Source organism: Neovison vison, chromosome 5 (assembly GCF_020171115.1).
Source record: "Neovison vison isolate M4711 chromosome 5, ASM_NN_V1, whole genome shotgun sequence".
NCBI classification, from domain to species: Eukaryota; Metazoa; Chordata; class Mammalia; order Carnivora; family Mustelidae; genus Neogale; species Neogale vison.
Genome location: NC_058095.1, coordinates 8,212,804 through 8,231,637, shown reverse-complemented (window position 1 = coordinate 8,231,637; position 18,834 = coordinate 8,212,804). Strand labels below are relative to the sequence as shown.

Here is an 18,834-nt window from a genome sequence, read left to right as displayed (position 1 = left end):
GACAACACAACCACATACAACAGGACACAAAAAGAAACACAGTAGGATTTTAATTATAATGACATGTATTCCTACTTTTCTATGTGCGTACGGAAAGGCTAGATGCAAACAGCAAAATATTAACTCTTCTTATTAGAGGGTGATAGAATTATGGATGCCTTTTTATTTTCTTCTTCATAATTTTATAACTAAAAAAAACTGTTGAAGAGCTGATGTAGCCTTGTGTGTTTCTAGGTAGCTCAGCTGCCCTCCTCTCACAGCACATTCTAGGACCTAAACAATGGGTGATCAAGGGTTGCAGAGATTTTCTGGAAAGGGCCCGATAGCAAATGTACCAAACTCTACGGATCATACAGTGTCTGCTGCACCTACTCAACTCCGCTGTTGGACGCTCCGTCAACAAGTGGACACGGCTGTGTTCTAATAAATCTTTATTTACAAAATGAGGTCGCAAGTTCCGTTTAGCCCACCACCTTCGTTTGCTGACCCCTGGTCTAGATGATTTGAATTTCTCCCGGCCTCTAAATTGATTCATTAATTAATTAAAAATCTATCGTTTCAAGCAGATACACTTGGAGAAACTTCTAGAAAGATCGGAGGAGGCAAAGTTCTTCCCCATTCTCCTGATGGAGTCAATCCATCTGAAACCTTTATTCAGAAGCAGCCAGCCAAGGGCACTCTTCACAGGCCTGGATGATTCACCCCTGCAAGGTGTTCCCTCCTTCCCCATCCTCCGCACCCCTTTCCACGTGGGCTGCTCTGCACCACCCACTTCAGCCCTTCCCGCAGACCGTGGGGTGGGGCATGAAGAAAGCCAGAAGTCGAAGTGATGACAGCCGAGGGGCTGCAGACTTGGCACAGTGAAGAGCTGGTTTGAGATTTCCACTCTGCCGTCCACGCGGCTGCAGAGGCGCCCGGAGTTCTCTGTCTGTTGTCATGTTCTCTTCCGGTCACTGTCTTGGAACGTTGCCGCACATTAGCTGGGTCCCAAGCAATGTTCAAAGGGGTGCAAAGAGATGTGGTCTTTTTTTGGTGGGAGGGGGTTGCTCGGTTTTGCAGACAGACAAACCGAGCCCGAGGTGAGAGCACACGATGCACTTGTAGGAACACTTGTGTATGACACGAAGCTTTGCAATGTCCCTTCTTGGGACTGGAATCCTTCCCACTCACCTTGGCATAGACACAGGTCATTGTGGTCCAAGCGGTCTTCCCCCCGACTCCCACCTTTCTGTCCCCGCCCTGCCTCCTGGTGTGTGTTTGCAGTGGGGACACCGGACCTCGACCATCGTGGACGCCGGATGCTTGTCCAGGAAGCAGGAATGGCATCTGGGAGCAGCGCGTCCATCAGACCCAGGGACGGGACAGGTTATAAAATCAAAGTGACGTTCCAGGGCTCTTGATGACCTTATCACTAATCAAATGTCACCAAATGAAATGTCAAGTTGCAAACCACCAAGTGAGAATGGCCCAAGTGGAAAGAAAAAAACAGTCATCGGGATTTTCTCCCAAAGTCCCCTTCTGGCTCGTGGGTTTGATTCCCCTGACTCGACTTGGCCTGACTGCCATATTTTCTCCTAACTCTAAATCCAGGTGGTGAGGCCGGGAGACAGGCACTGGCGTTGGCCAGCTTTCCATCAAGAACCCACTATCCTGGCAATTACACGGTGATACGGAAGAGAGAACAAGGAGATTTTGCATTTAAAAAAAAAAAAAGTAGAAAGCCCAGGAGCTTATTTTGCTCATAAAATGCCTGTCACACCCTCGCTAAGACAGAAAATATTCACACCAAACCCTCACACTCTGCATTAGGCTGACTGCCGAGGACTTATTTTCCTGTTCAAAATTGTCGTGCAGGTCCTGCTCTGATTTGCCGGGGATGGAGGTGTTTGATACTGTTTCGTCAGAACAAGGGCATGTTGAAGGCCCATTGTGAGGTGCACTGTTGCACACCAGGCCCTCTTTTTTTTTTTTTTTTTATTAAATCTTATTCAACAAACAAATATTGGGAGTAGTAGGGTGTATTGAAAGCCCATGGGATTAGAAGTAATCCATGAGCCTGCTTTATACACATTTTTCGCCACAGAAGACAGGCCCCAGGTTGAAACACAGTTCCATTACTTCCCAGCTGTGTGAACTACTTAATCTCTCCAGCCTTATCTTTCCTCTATTTGAAGAATAAATAAAATAAAATAAAAAAAGGAACAGTGTGGGGGTGGGAAGCTAATAATATCCCTCAGGCCCAGTTGCAAAGACAGAGCGAGAGGCCGCATGTGAATGTCCAGGGTAGGACAGAACGTTTTATTCCCTCTTCCTTTCTTTAAGCAAGGAACGGTGCTAATAACTCGGAGAGAGGCAGGAGGTTGGCACCTGGCCCTGCCACCCCCCGCCAAAGTGTTGGCTCTTTAGGGAGCAAGATTTATGGGCACAGGTCATTTGAAATGTGGGACATGCCAGGAAGGGCTGTGTAATGTGCTGTTGGAACAGAGAAGAGGGAGAGGGTCCTTCTAGCCAGTGGTGTCCGTGAAGGCTTCTGGAGGTGGGGAAGGAGGATGCATGACATTTCAGTCATGCCTTGAGGGACAGGGTGGAGACCCATGACAGACTTCTGGGCCGGGGACCTGTCAGAGCACGGGCTAGAGACAGAAAGTGACAAAGCATTTTAGGTAATGATGAGGCATTCAGGTGGGCTGCTCGGTCAGGGGCACGAGAGCCCAGGAAGAAGGCTGGACTAACATCGCCAAGCAGGCCAGATCACGAGGGACCCACGAGCGCTGTGCTGAGACCACATGTCAGTGTGGGCGCCGGGAGATTTCAAACCCAGGAAATGGCATCATCAGAACGCCACGCTGACGGTGTGACCCTGTATTACTGTCTGCGCAGGACAGTCTGGCCGTGAAATTATTTCATAGATCTCCCTTTCCCTCACAAAGTGCGTTTGGACAACGAATCACGGAGCCACCCGAATTTTTCACCTTGCTGTCAACGGGAGAAAGACACCAGGACAGAAAGAGGCTAGCCCCGGACAGATTCCTCTGAAGGCCACTTCGAGCATCCAGGTAGGAAGAGAGTCTCCAAAGGCAGAGAGCCAAAGGGAACAGAAGAAAATGGCAGAGCCACGGCCGCCTCTGAAGGTAGGTCAGCAAGACCTATGCGTTGGGAGAGGAGAAAAGGAGGGAGCTCGGGCACTGGCGGGTTTTTTCAGCCTTAGGGGAGTTGAGTCATGGGGAGAGCCACGCAGTCTGCGGAGAAGAATGTGCAAGAAGCTGGAAGTACAAATCCAGAGCACGGGAGGGGTCCGAGCCGGAGACGCAGATCTGGCTGACTCGTGGGTAAAATGGTGGAAGAGGGAGTTGGGGGTGGGGGGACCACCCAGGAAGAGGACAAACAAGATGACACTCGGGGCTCCCTGACAGATGATCATGAGTCATAAGCAAAAGAGATGAGGAACCCAGGAGAAGCAGAATCATGGATGCCCCGGGGAGAAGAGAGCTTGGGGAATGGCCGTTTGCCTCCGCAGAGCCCGACGCTCCCGAAGGACTGAGCAGGCCGGAGGAGGGCCCCCGGGAAGACCTCGAAAGCTCCCAGTTTGCCAGAGCCGTGGGGGCCGGAGGCAAATTGCAGGGGGCTGCGGGGGCGTGGGAGGCCGGGAAGTGGGGTCGACAAGCTTAGACGACTCCTTGGGTCGATCTGCTGGAGAAAGGAGGGAAAGAAATGGGACTGTGGTGCGAGGGAGCCGTGGAGAGAAGGCAGGCGCCGGGGGGAGTTCAATGGAACCGGAGCGCCTTTGGGCACCACGAGGAGAGGGCGGGTCTCATTAGGATTTCCTGCTCCAGCGGAGAAGCCACAGCCGAGACCCAGGACTCCCCGACGACATCGAGAAGGCCGGGAGGAAGGACGGCTGTGACACGAGGTGGGGGCTGTTAGGTTGAGGGAGTGAATGGGGGTGATGGGAGGGCGGTGGTCACAGCAGAGGTGGCCCTCACTTGTCACAACTCGCGACCCTTAAGAGCGACCGTTGTTGACACGCAAGTTCCGCGCATTCGTGGAAACCTCGCCGCCACCCATTTTACAGGTGGGGAAATTGAGGCTGAGGGAGGCGAAGCCAACGGGCCGCGAGCCGCTGTGGAAGTGGCGGAGCCCCCACCGAGAGCCGGATCCTCGCTGACGACACCGCCGGACGCGCGGGCCGCCCGCGGGCGGTCCGTGTAGACCAGCGGCTTCATCCTCTCCGTCGAGCCGGAGGTGAAGTCATCCGCCGTGAATGATGGGGGTGGATTCGGAGGCCCGAGGAGGGAGGAAGAGAGTTGAAACAGCTGCTGTGAAGAATGCAGCGGGGATGGGCCCGGGGAGAGAGAGGGCACGGACTGCTTCCCAGAGGTGCTGATAGCTTCCAGGAGATTCTGTCTTGGTCTTATCGCCTTCACTCCCAGCCCCATTTCCTGCCCAGAACTTGCCCCACGAGCTTCTCATTTCTTTTGTTGTCCTCTCTCGGCTCATCCTTCCCTCCAGGGAGATAAGGGTCACGTGGGCCAAGAAGAACCGGGTCAAAGATCCTTCCCGCCACGGGGCGGGGTGGCTTGTTGGTGGTGAGCAGCAGGGAATGGGGCCGGGGAGGCCAACCTGAGCTCCGAAAGGTTTAAGGGAAGCGGTGCATTCAGCTGGCAGAAATGATTGCGGATGCAATGGCTGGGAGCCTCGGTCCAGCTGCCCCGGCCCCGCCCGCAGAGGAAGAGAGCAGAGTCAAAGAAATCAGCCAGGTAAGCTGGTCGTCACCTCCTTCTACCCCAGCAACAGGCCCGTCCGTCCCTGGAGGCCTCTTTCCACGGAAGGGGTACCATGTTGTTAGCAGTCAATGAAGAAGCCTCCTGGGAGCCCAGAGCTTAAACTTTTTCCTCCGAGGCACTGGTTTGACCACTTGGAGACCAGTAACAGGCCGAAGCTGGCCCTCCCTCTTTGGGAGAACTCCACTGAACTATTAACTAAAGGTGTTGGCCCCAGGGACAGGCCTGAAGACACAGGATTATTGCTTGCTGGACGTGACCCACCAGCTCAAACACAACTATTAAGCCATTGGTGGAATTAATAAAATCCATACGGGCCCAGAGTCTAGAAGAAGCTGGGCTCAATTCAAATTTCCATAAAAGCGGCTAACAGGACCGGAGAATTGGCATTGGATTCTAGAAGCGTGCTGGCTTCCTGCCTCCCCAACGTCATTTTCAACACACTGGGACTCGGGATAGAGAAATCTGTGGGCTGGAAGATTCCAGAAGCTTTTATTAGAATCTTCTCAGGGCTGTCGTTTCCACGGGGCTAGAAACTCCCTTGCAGGCGGGTCATCATTGTGGCGTCTTTGAAAACAGAGAAAAAGCACAGGGAAGATGACCCACAGCTCCCGTGCAGGCTAAAAGGGAGTTCTTGGAGGGGATACAAGCAAGTGGTGTTCCGGTTTATATTTAAATGCTGCTCGTTGGGGGATGGGGCAAGGAAGAGGGGCAGTGGGGTTCTTCATGGAGAACCGGGCTGAAGGTTCGTGTCTTCAGAGTGCGTGGGCAGATGATGGAGAAGCAGTGATCCCTGTGTGCGCCCGCGTGCACCCCAAGCTGGGGGAGAGGGGCCTACCATCATGCAGCCCAAGGTAAAATAAAGCCGGTGCCTCCCTGCAGCCCCTGGTTAAACGGGGTTCCCCTCCCGCAGGCAGGAGAGTCTCCTGAAACCCGGACCACGTCCCCAGCGCTCCTGCTGATTACCATCTTTCCCCTAAGTCGCCCTGAAAAGCAGCTCAGGGGCAACAAACCCCTCCCTCTCGCACCCGTTCCAACATTTCTCTAATTAATGCAGGAGAAAATTAATTACAGAGGGATTTTCAAGACCTCGGCATCTAATGGCCAGCCCAGCCCCCTCCCCCACCCCACCCCATTGGCCCCCATTGGCTGTGCCCGGCTCCCTCCTCCCCAGCCCCGCGCACAATACCGAAGGCTAATTAGGCCGGGAAGGAGTTTCTTGGCAAAGGGGGCTGAGCGCTAGGTCAGTACCTTGAACAACCCAGAAGAAAAACAAAACAGCATTAAAAGAAAAAAAGAAAGAAAGAAAGAAAAAAAAAAAAAACCCTGCTAATCCCAAGCGCATTTCCGCCAAATATTCTCCTTTTCAAGTGTTTTCTTCCTGGTAAACAAAATGCTGTCGCTGGCTGGGCAAATTTTAGGACACGGTTGCTTAGTAATATTGGGGAAAACACCATGTCCTCACCTCAGCCCCATTTGTTTCTCTTCTGTCTTGCTCACTTCACTGAGAGGCCCTGACATTCCCACATCACGAGGGTTTGCCGGTTTTGTAAAGAAGAGCCGGCTTTTCTTTTCTTCTTTCTCTTTTCCCCTTCCTTCCTTCCTTCTTTCCTTCCTTCTTTCCTTCCTTCCTTCTTTCCTTCCTCTCTCCCTCTCTCTTTCTTTCTCTCGTTCATTCACTGTTGTCTAACCGCTCCCCAAAACCAAGCTAGGAACACAATTCGGGTCCTGTAGACCAGCGCCCTCCAGTAGAACTGTCCAATATGGCAGCCGCTGGCCACTCATGGCTCATGGCTTGGAGCGCCAGGGCTCCTGTCAAAACCCCTGAGGGTGAGCTGGCAGAGACACCGACAGGGTGGCCGTAGGGTCTGGTGGCTCTGAGACAGTAATGAGGGACCAAGGGCGGTTTAGCGTAAGGATCAACCGGCTTCCCCTGGAATGTGGTCCCATCTTCTCTCTGTGTGTCTTGGTGTGTGACTTATCTCTTCTGTACTCTTGCAGACAGCCATGCAAGCACACCTCAGGGTCGTGTCTCAGGTCCTGATAATGGGCGCCAAGTCCCCACACGTATGTGAGGCCCCCAGTGAGCCCTTCCACCAGAGCATAGCGAGGACAGCTAGCGTGACCACGTTGCAGTCCGGCTCTACTTGGCTTGCTTTTCTGCTCCCAGAATTCTGTGCTGTTTCCCAGCTCCGCGCTTTCCCCTCTGCTGGGAACGTCCTGCCTCCTTGCTCCTCGGTCTGGGCCTCATGGCTTCCTATTTAATCCAAGAATTCCTAAAGGCTCTCAGCTCGAGAACTGGGAAGCTGTTTCTTTTCCTCTCTAGTGCCCCTTACTCTCTCTAACCACCCCCCAATGTATGCACACGCATTCACACATGCACACACCCACCTCAGAGCTGGGCTGCAGAACTTTCTGCAACCTCGTCTCCCTGAACATCCACTTCTCTGCGTTGGTCTGTGAACGATCTTTCTTTTTCTTTTTCTTTCTTTCTTTCTTTTTTTTTTTTTAAAGATTTTATTTATTTATTTATCTGACAGAGAGAGAGCATGAGAGGGGAGAAGGTCAGAAGGAGAAGCAGACTCCCTGTGGAGCCAGGAGCCCAATGTAGGACTCCATCCCGGGACTCCAGGATCATGACCTGAGCCGAAGGCAGTTGCTTAACCAACTGAGCCACCCAGGTGCCCCACAGTACAATCTTTTTATCAACCTACCATTCCTGTTACAGAGTGAACCCTGAGGATACAATCCGTGTTTAACCTCGTTCAGCTTTTCAGTGGTGTCCCCAACAACCAGGATGGCCTCCAGCACCCAGGGACTTCTCCCTTAACATTTGTCATCTGTGAGATGGCAGTTCTGCATCACGGTTTACCCCCAGCCTCAGGGGTCAGCAAATTACAGCCCACAGGCCCCATCCAGTCTGCCACCTGCTTTCCTATGGCCCTAAAGCGAAGAAGGTTTTTGGTTTGGGTTCTGTTTTTTTGTTTTGTTTTTTTAAATGTTTGGAGGATTAGATTTTAAGTGGTTATGTAAGCACCTACATAATGGGACTGACTTTGCCTCTTGACTTGCAAGGCCTAAAATAGTCCCTTTCTGGCCCTTTAAAAAAAAAAAGTTTGCCAACCTCTCATCTAGATCCGAAGAAGAGCCGCTGATGGGGCTCAGGGTAGCCGGCGGTCAGAGAGAGGGACAAAGGGTGCTTGGGGAAGGGTGCTGAGAGAGGAACCCAAAGCTCACATCTGGGCCACTTCCAACGGAGCTGACCCCGGGGAGCGGGGCGGAAGGCACGAGTTAGTCCCCAGGGACACAGCCGGCGGCACTTACTGCATGCACAGGGCATGTCTTGTCTTTCTCAAGCCACTGACCTCGCCCCACGACAAACCCCTCAGGGCGTGGGGGTTGGGGGGACACATGACCTGGACTTCTGAGAAGGTTCTGACACGCCCGCCCTCAACCACAGCAAATGCAAGAGGGGCTTCCTGGCGTCCGGGAGGTGGCTTGGCTACGGGAAGGAGCCGTTTCTATTGAAAGTCAAGCCCCCAAACACGTCTTTCATAGCAATGGAAAGGTCTTTCAGAGCAGCACGCACAGAGGGGTGGAAGCCGTCACCCCGTAGACAGGAAGCCGTCTGCTCTTCCCTGTCCTGCAAGACAGGAGCGGAGGCTTCCAAGAGCCAAAGCAAAGACCGCCCAGGCCCGGATGCCACCGTATCAAGGTGAACAACAGGAGAGTCAAGGTCACCCCGTCTCTGTCCCACGTCCCTTCCTACCTTCCATACACCGTCAGTGTCTTCCGGTACCCCGCTCGGAAATTGGCCAAACGTCACGGGCGTCTGGGAGGACGTGGAGGCTCACTCACTCCCCGGCTTGGTTCCCTCGTCCCAACAGGGAGGGGCCGAGCGCACCCGACGTGCTAAATATTTCCCGGCTGGAGAGTCGGCTTTGCTGCTGCTGCTGCTGCTGCTTGGCACCAGAGAGACAGGAAGCTATTTAGATATATTATCTTCCCTTTCAGGAAGTTTAGAGGAACTTTTCTATTGCAGTTCACACAAACATCCAGCTAATGGTCATTTAGTCATGCCGGCTCATTAAGTCACCAGGGAAGAATGCGCCGCCTGGTTCGACGACGCTCCGGCTTCTCCCCTCGCTGCCCTAGACAAGGCAGCGAGGGGAGGCTGGAAGGGCGCTAACCAGGACGGGGAGCTCCGCCGGAAGGCCAGGAGGGTCCAGCATGAAGTGATTCCCACTTCCCAGGGTTGCCTCTGGTGTTACAGCGTCATTGAAATGGGAGTGAGCAAGAAGACGGTGGTCTCCATGAAGAGTTTCCGGCCGGATGATGCTGCATTTTAAGGGAGGTCAAAGGGAGCTCTTGGCAGGACGTAGTGAGAATGTGGTTATGAAAAATGTGATACGGATCCACGGACTACAGTTCCGGTCATGGAGAGGAATCTACAGCTGGGAAAGGAGATTGCTGCAGACCGTCGTGGCTAACTACGATCGATCCGTTATTAGGCTCTGGACACTCATATGAGTGCATTGACTCATATGAGGCTCAAACGACTCAAGGAGGTAGGCATTATGAGAACGTTGGCCCAGAAAGCCAAATACTTCGCCTAAGCTCACGCCAAGGATGAGTGGCCGGGCTGGGATACGGATCTGGCCTGTGCTAGCCAATGGGACTTTCTGCAAGGGTTAATGTGTCCCATAACATTGCTTTCCAATATGGAAGCCACTAGCTCCATGTGGCTCCTGGGCCCTTGAGGGTAGTGTGACTGAGGACCTGAAGCCTTCATTTTACTTAATTTTAATATATTTAAATTGAGATAGTCACATGTGGCTAGTGGCTACCATATTGGACTCCCCGTTCTAAGCAGTCTGGCTCCAGAATCCACACTCTTCAAAGTTAGACTGTCTTGCCTCGTAAATCAATTGAGAGCGTCTGTAACTATTTATTAGGATATTTTTCAGTATTTTCAAGGATAACAACATAGAAGAAATAGGGTTAAATGGAAATGCAAGAGAGAAAAGTTTGCTTAAGTTAAAAAAGTAGACATCTGTTCAGATCCGGTGTTTGGCAAAACACCCATAGAGGGAGTAAGGTGAAACACTGTCAAGAGAGGGGGTGGCTTCCTCTTGCTTAAGCAGTAAATTGTATCAAGCTCCTGTAAAGTGACCTTATTAAGTCCCTGCTCTCTCTAGAGCCATATGGTCTGGGTGGGGAACCAAGTCAAATCCATCCAACAAAGCAAGGATACAGAATCCAGGGTCCATTCGTCCTGCTGGAATTCAGGTTAGATGTTTATGCGCAAAAACAGGAATGATCCTGGAAGCCTTCATGGAGGAGACAGCATTTTAGCTGAAAGTTTGAAGGATGGATTGGATTAGCACAGTGGGAAGTTGGAAAGGATGAAGGCAATGACAGACTTGGAAGGAAAAACAAACTGTTCTTGACAGATCTCTTGGAGACTGACATTTAGGGATTAATCAAAAGTGACTCCAAAGTTTCTAGCTTGGACAAAAATAGTGGTTCTGGGGGCAGACGTGGGAACTTTAAGGGGTGGTAGGTGACAGTTTGGGGAAATTATGACTTTGGTTTTGGCCATGTGGATTCCGAGGCCACAGCTTGTGTCAATCTCAGATTAATACTCACTTTTCAAGAGCCATTAAATGGGAGGAGGGTGGTTCGGAAGGCTGCCCAAGATCGCCTCCATCCTGGTACTCAGTGACTTTGCTTTCCCCTCTGAGGCTGAGAAATGAGGCCACGGCAGAACGGAAGGGAAGCCACAGGCCTCCAGAGACGCGCACGTCACCACACCACTGGGGACAAACGCATACCTTGTTTTCTCTGCAACGGCGAGTTGACAGACACCCGCTTACTTCATCTTGGAAGTTATATTCATCTGCCCTTTGGAACATCCTGCCCGATGACCGATTCCTTTAAATAGCTTTTTTTTTTCTTGATTATATTTGTAGTACCTACTCACTGCAAAACATTTGGAAACTTCAAAAACAGAAATAAGGAAATGCGATCACATAGACACACACAGGCGCACACACACACGGACCTACATATGTATGTGCAAATGTAGGCCCATGTACGTGTATATATATTTATGTAGCTATGGTTTTCATCCATTTCTAGCTGGTATTTCAAAATATTTTGTTGGCCAAAAGAATCTATATGAATAAGTAAGAAGATAACAGTACCCAGCTTTTATTGAGTTGTTAGTGAATTCTGGGCATATAGGAAAAAAATCATCGATTGCTATGCCACACGCGAGAACATCTAGAAGAGTTTCTTCCTAAAACTACCCTATATACTTTCCTCTTACTGCCCAGCAAGTACATCTTTAATGCCTCTCTTCATCATTTGCTTTTTCCCTTTGACCCAGCCCACTGCAGATTCAGAATTCCCTGTAAGAGACTAAGAAAACCAAGAAGGAGCAGCAGTGGGGAGTTAGAAGTAACGAGTAGGGACCCAAGGAGGCAGGAGCCCCACGGATTTTCTAAACCACACATCTGGAATTCCCGACTCTTAAGAATGTTCCCGACAAGAAAACAAACACTGAACACACATAGGGGAAACCACAAATAGACACATTGTCAGAAGCCTTGCGGAGGAAAGGGAGTGAAGAAGACACATGAAGAGGTTGGGTAGGACCAAGGGGAATATGTATGTTGCCTTTCAACTGCCCCAGGGAAAGCAGAGATTAAATGACCCCCTAAAGAATATGATCCATGGAGACAGGGAATCTGTGGATAATTGAAACACATACACAAGCACACACACACACACACATACACACGCACGCACGCACGTAACCTCAATGGGATTCTTCACTCTTGCCTTGGTTTCCAGGAATTCGAACCAAGGCATTGGCGCTCGGTTCTTGGAGATACCCACAAACACCAAGGGTGTGGGGGATCCTTATCTAGTCCTTTTTTTTTTTTTTTTTTTTGCAAGAAATGGCTTGCTGTCTGAGCAAAGCCTGTAGGAGGGGAGAGCTATCTAGTGTATACACCTAGGGAGGGGGTAAGGAGGGGATGGCCTTTCCTTCAAAGATAACACAACAGCCCCAGACCGCCAGTGATTCTCTCTCCAAAACCTTCCTAATGAGCTGTCTCGGGGGGTGGGGGGGTGGGGGGGTATTTTCAACCATATTTCGGCCACTGCTTGTTTTTTTAGAATTCTGTGTCCATTTTTTGATTTCACAAACGCTGTTTGCAGTGACCTTTCCCTCTCCACCATCTTTGACAGTTTCTCATGCGTGAAACATATTTTTGTTCATTATTTTTTTTTGTCTACAACCTCCCCTCACAACCGTCCAGCCCGGGTCTCCCTCCCTGTACCCTTCACCCCCATGTCAGACATATAATGAATTACCATTCCTTCAGACAACGAGGTTGAAAACTTGTGGTCTCCAAGGCAACGGGGTGTCCTGGGGTAGGGTGCCGGGGAGGGGGGCTTGCCCAGCCAGGAAAGGACTGGAAGTAGAGGGGGGTGGGGAGGCAGAAGCAGAGATGATATCATTCCTGAAGCCTGAGAGCAGCCAATCGGCTCATGAGGATATGATGTCATCTCCCCCATCTCACCCCCTTTTGGCCTAGGTAGCCCCACGGAGAATTCTAGACAAGTATTGAGCTCAAGTTGTATGTCTCTAAGAGAAAGGGCGGGCGATGGCAAAGGGGGGAGAGAGAGAGATCCACCGGCTCTCCGGATGGCCCTAGCAGACACTCCAGTCTTCACTTAGAGGCAGCCCCATAAAAATGTCATCAGCTTGGGCTCTCCCTGCATTACAACACAATGATTTCTTTGGGGAGAAGAAAAAACCCTGAGATTTATTTTGCAGCCACACCCCCGCCTCCCTTGGAAGAGAAAAACCAACCAACAGCAAGTGGTGAATGAACTTCTACAGATCAGCCCCCAGCAGCCCAGCCTGAGAACTTTCTGAAAGGAAAGACGCACACGTTCGCACCCAACCGGCCGAGCACATTTATGTTGCTTCTCGGCAGCCACGGGGATGGGGAGATGCTCTAAGTGCTCCAGGGTTGGGAGCCTGTTTTGGGGTGAAGCTGCCCAAGCTGGCGGTGCGGGCCACTTAAGGTGCTGGGGGAGGGGCGTCTGTCCCCAAGACAATGACAGTATCTAGGGCTCGGTGCCAGGCTCCTAGGAGAAGCAAACAAGCCATGGCTTTAGGGAGGGGTGCTGGCTCGTTAGAGCGCCTACTGATGTGTTACCCCCACGCAGAGGGGAGGGTGAGTGTGCATGGCTCTCTTCTGCCAGATTTTTCTCTTGGGACTGGGAAGCAGTGTTATTTCGCAAAAATGTTCCCAGGAGTCCAGGCCATGGTACGGTGTGTCCAAAAGCTCGGACCAGGTCAGGGCTGCCCCCTCCCTGCTCCTGGACAGTGCAAAACGTATAGCTTCCCCCACAGCGGTCTTTTGAAGTCTCTCCGGAGTGGTATCACGCGGACCCACCTATGTCACCTTTGAGGAAACAAAGAAGCCAAGATCCATGCCCACTCCCCATTTTGCAGACCTGAGCAATCAAGGCCAGAGAAGGAAGGGGCGAGCCAAGGACCAACAGGAGGCACCAGTAGGTCTGGAGCTGGACCTACAGCTCTGTCTCCTGCCCACTCTTCGTTCTTGGAGACCAGCCCATGACACAGTGATCGTCCCGGAAGACAAAAAGCCTTCACTTTCGACATCACCTGTCTCCCATTTTCTGCATAAGTCATTACAGTGTTGGACCCAGATGATGACCTCCAGCCCCGTCCCTATGAGGTGTAAGCGAGACACGCTCTGCAGACCTCTGCAGCTCCCCCTTGATCAGCAGGCCGGACGCACACCGGACGAACCAGAAAGCAGAGCCAGGCTCCCCAGGAACCCACCTCCAGGAAGGGAGACTAAACAGAGGTCATGAAAATAGGTGCAAATTGTACACACGAGCGTTATGAATCAGGGCTGGAGACGCGCAAGGGAGGAGGTGAACGTCCATATTTTAGCAGATACTTACTGATTTCCTACTCTGTGGCAGGTGTTGAAATAGAAATATGGCTAAGTCTGAGTTTCACCTCATGGCAAGTCTATCGAGTACAAGACACTGAGGCTGTGCTTCCCCCTTTGAAAACCCCGGGAGGACAGGGACTCGGTTGCATTAATGGCATATACCCCGTGTGCGGCTTGGTATACAGCAGACGCTCAATAAATTCTTGCCCCATGGCCAAAGAGAAGCGATGCCTAGAATGATGGTTCTATCTTTGGAGGACATCAGCAAGGAGGTGATACCCAAACAGGGCATTGCACGACAAATAAAAATTTGCCAGGTGGAAGGAGGGGGGATATTCTAAGTGGAGGGAATCCCATTTGCAAAGATGTAGAGACATCTACAGGATGGGTTATGCTAAGATAAAGAGTAACATCCAAGCCTAAAAATAACATAGTTTCAAAATGGTGTTTTCGGGCTTTACTGCCTCCCCACATTTATCCTCTGGCCCTCAGAGTTGTGTTAGCAATGATCTGTCTATCAACTAACCACCTAGCAACAGCATTTATAGACTCATCAATATAGGAATATTTAATGGTTTGTAATTTTTATGGACTAAATGCTTGTGTCCCCCTGGGTCCAAAATTCCTATGTTGAAATCCTAACCCCCAGTGTGATGGTGTTAGGAGGTGCGGCCTTTGGGAGGGAATTAGGTCATGAGGGTGGAGGCCCCATGAATAGGATTTGTGTCTTTATAAAAGACACCCCAGAGAGCCTTCCATTTCTTTCCACGCGTGAGGACACCGCAAGGGGATGGCCATCTCTGAACCCAGAAGTGGGTTCTCACCAGACACTGAATCCACTGGTGTCTGGACCTTGGCCTTCCCAGCGTCCGAACTGTGAGAAAGCGATGTTTGTTGTGCAAGATCCCCAGACTCTAGTATTTCTGCTGTAGCAGCCGAAGCGAAGATAATAATTCTACCCCGAGCTCAATCATGGTGGCCTTCAAATTCCTGCCAGACTTGGCGAAGGGGAGCGCTCCTTCAAGCTGATTTCTGCAACAAGCCCCTGTCCTTTTTAAAATGTATATTGTGTTTTAAATTGGTACCAAAATGACCTTCTTCACTTGGATGTTCCAGTGGGACCATGGGGCAGCTGAAGTCTTCGGGGAGGCAGGAGAGTTTCGGGAAAGAAACACTTGGCTTTACAACATTCTGGAGAGAGGAATCGGCTTTGTGGAGGGACTGATGAGCTCCTCTTAACAAAAACCATTAACAAGAACGTAAGAAACGTGGTCAAACAGATGACTACAGAAAGGCTCATGTACCAAGAGTGAAAAGGTTTAGAGGCACAGGGCAGAGGTGGGAAGGAGCTATTTCCTCACTCCATTATAGCTCAAAATGTCACATTCTTGTGATTCGTGTGGGGTTCTGTGAGTTTTTAAGCAGCCTGGACACAGGAGTCTCTATTACCGGGACGCCTGGGTGGCTCAGTAGGTTAAGCCTCTGCCTTCGGCTCAGGTCGTGATCCCAGGGTCCTGGGATTGAGCTCCGCATCGGGCTCTCTGCTCGGCAGGGAGCCTACTTCCCCCTCTCTCTCTGCCTGCTGCTCTGCCTACTTGTGATCTCATTCTCTCAATGTCAAATAAATAAATAAAATCTTTAAAAAAAAAAAAAAGAGTATTACCACCCCATTTTTGGCTGTCATCTCCTACATGATCTCCTAATAAAAACATTTAAGGGGCACTGGGGTGGCTCAGTCGGTCAACAAACAAACAAACAAAGAGATAAAAATCTTAAAAAAAAAAAAAAAACCCACAACGTTTGGGTAAGGTTTCCCTACTCCCATTTTACCAAGGATAGCACCGAGGTCCCAAAGCATCAGGAGGAGACAGGCAGGTGTCTGGACGCTGGCATCCTGGCCAGCCTGTGACGTGGTCGGTTCAGGTAGGCGGGAAGCAAACCAAAGCTCTTCTTCACCCCCACTCACCTTACATGCCCACAAGTGTACCCCACTGAGGGTCTCATGCTGAAACGGGGCCCAGCATGAGGCAGGGGACAATGGCCGCATCCCAAAGCGAATAGTGGGACGAGCCCCGGGGCCCGGTTGGAGCAACATTAAGAGGCTGACTCTCGTCACCAAGGCAGGTGTCCGGGAACCACGCCCAAAGCAGGGCGAGGAGGCCTCCCAATGTCCTAGCAGAAGGGAGCCCATTCAGGGGACACCCTGCATCCCTATCTCTGGGGTCAGAATGAGGTCATGGCCTACAGGTTAGGAGGCTGTCTGCTCTTGCAACACGGGTCGGCAGTGCCGGCCGGAGGACGGTCCCCCATCACAGGACCATAGGGAGCGGCAACTGATCTTGACCTCCAGATCCCCCCTAAGTAAAACAGGGACGCCAAAGGCCCACAGAGAGGTCTCAGTGTGTCTCTGATGCCAGCCCTCCGGAAATCTTGTTTTTTTTATTCCTTCCCTCCCACGGCCTTTTGCTTCTCTTTTGCCTTAGAGGTGGAGCCTTGGAAGTCAGGGAACTGGAACAATCATCCTGAGGTCCCACGAGCCTGTTTCCTCTGCACACGGGAACAAACACACCTCCACCTCAGGGCTGTGCGAGGGTTCAATTAGGCACCGTATTTCCCACTGGCGCTTTGCTCAGTCTGGCCCAGAGAAGTACCCTGGGACTTGGAAACCTGAGCTATATTCGCAAGTAGGGTCGCTAAGGAGGTCACGAAGGCAAAAATGAGATGATCCAGGTGGGCCCTATCTGGACCAGTGGCCTTGTAAGAAGAGGAGATTAGGACACGGGCATGCGCGCATTGGACGGACACGTGAGAAGAACGTGCGTTTGCAATCCAAGGAGAGAGAGCGCAGAAGAGACCAACCCTGCCCTGCCTTGACCTTGGCGCTCCAGCCTCAGACCTGCGAGCAGACAGATGTCTGTGGTTTAAGCTGCTCGGGCTGTGGTGGCCTGTCAGGGAAGCCCGAGCAGACTTGCCCTTCCTCTCAGCTCCTACCCTGTCTTGTCCTTCTCCCTCTGTGTCTCTGTCCCTCCTGCCCTGCCCAAGGCTCCCATGGATCTTTCTACAGCGTCTCATGGCGGGCGTGCGGCAGGTACCCCTTCTCCAGGGACAGGACTCAGAGCCCTCGTCTGGTCCGAGCCTCCCGTTTCTGAGCTTTCGTCTCGAAAGTGGATGGCAAAAAAACACAAAAAGTAGAACTTTGCCTTTTGTCCGGATTCTGTTCTTCACTTAAAAATGCCAAGTCTGCTGTCCCTGACACCACCAAAACCCATGGCCTCGAACTTGGCAGCCAGAGCTGGGAGGTCAGAGCAGCCGTGAAATAAAATCGCTATTTATTGGTCTCTGCCTTCTGACAAAACTGGTTCTCTGCTGCCCACCCGCCCACCAGGCCCGCGGGCAAGACTGCGTGGTGAAGACACGGGCGCGGTGAGTCACCAGTCAGCTCGACTAAGGACAAGGGCTGCTTAGGGAGAGCCAGGCCTGAAGCCCCACTGGGTGGGGGTCCACAGCAGGGCGGGCTCCCCAGAGACCCCTGGCCTGACAAGGCCAGGAAGAAAGCCCTTCCTTCAGGGTTCCGACAAGGCGGTCCTCTTAGGCTTACATCATGTGGGCCTGACCGCAGCCCCCTACCAGCCAGGAAGCTCTGGAAGACAGAAGAGGGTCTGTCTGGAGGAGGCCTGAGGGCAGGGGAGGGCCCCAGGGCCGCAGGAGAGGGAAGGTGTCCTCACTCACAGTTCAGCTCTGTCCCCGGGGACAGGGGACCTGCACTGAGGTTCCATTCGGGGCCCCTTCCTGTGCCGCTCGGCCTTCCCCACCCCTCACGGCACATCGGGGCACTTCCAGAAATGATTACAATCAGCCACGCTACCCTGAGAGCTGCCCCAGAGCCCTGCCAGGCGAAAACACACTGTTCTTCTATTTTATGAATGAGCAAGCCTGTATGCTTTCTATAAATGTCTGCATAAATCACTGGTAAGCATCCCATCTTGGCACAGGAAACCCATCCCAGGCTGCAAAAGTGGCTTCTTCCCCGAGAGAGGCCCAGGGGCCGCTCCCTTCACTGCCTCTGGACCCTAGGGAGCTGCCTCCCGGCCTGTTTTCGGGCTCCGTAGAGAAAACCCTTGCTCAGACAATGAGTCAGCCCCACAGGGGCGACGGCTCACCTTTCCAGGGGCGTCCTGGGCCGAGCTCCAGGTGAGGCCCCGCCAGGGCTGCTGGGGTTTACGGATCCTTCTTAAGCCATCCTCCTGGGAGTTCCAGCTCCCCAGACCCGTGGCCGCACCCTGCCCACCAGGGCTCTCGCCAAGGGTGGCGCCTGCCGGCAACAGCGCCTGGGAAGGTCTCTGTGCCGTTGGCATTTTACGTAAGAGCTCGTGTCCACTTAACTCACAAGTAATCATTAATGTTACCCCTGGCCCATGTATCCAACTGTTAAACTGACACTAATGAAATGAGTCTCAGGCACCCTGAGACCAATATTAAAACCAAGTCTGCGCTATTAACTTAAGTGACCCGGGCTGATTTATACACCGTGCCTTGCATTTAACCAGAATGGAGGGTATTTTTTTTTTTTTTATCAAAATGCACAGACATTTCTCCCACCTTGGCTTTATTCATTCTGATTACATCCCAGCGCCAACTGGATCAGACCAGCCCACACCAGACGGCCCCAGCCTTAATTGCTGGAATCCTAGTTCTGCTTCCTCAGTAGGAAGGGATTCCCAACAAAGGGGAAATGTCATGGAAAATCAAGGGTTGAAAATAATGTGCTACGTGTGACTTTGGAATCAGCTGTAATGAGTTTCCCATAGAGTCGACTCATTCAAATGGTTTGAGTTTTCACTTTGGTTTAAAAAAAAAAAAAAAAAGATGGGGGTACCCAGTTTTAGGAGGTCTCTCTCCCCAGCGGAGGCTCTGACTCAGCAAGTGTTGTTTACTGTTCTTACCTCCTCCAGGCGGGCCTCTGGGAGGCAAGAGAAAGTTGAGATCCAGGACGACTGCGTTGCAGAAACCCTGCCAAGGGTGAGAAGCCTGCCCGCTGTGGTCCT

The 18,834-nt window shown here is 51.8% G+C and overlaps 1 long non-coding RNA gene across 2 annotated transcripts in view; it reads right to left on the bottom strand.

The window, feature by feature from the left end:
- The window catches only part of LOC122906035, a 105,843-nt gene extending 87,600 nt beyond the window's left edge, over positions 1-18,243 (bottom strand). For both annotated transcript variants that reach the window (XR_006384510.1, XR_006384509.1), the window contains exon 1: positions 17,950-18,243. This is a non-coding gene — a long non-coding RNA (uncharacterized LOC122906035). The remainder of the gene's footprint in view (positions 1-17,949) is intronic.
- Positions 18,244-18,834: the final 591 nt, after the last annotated feature.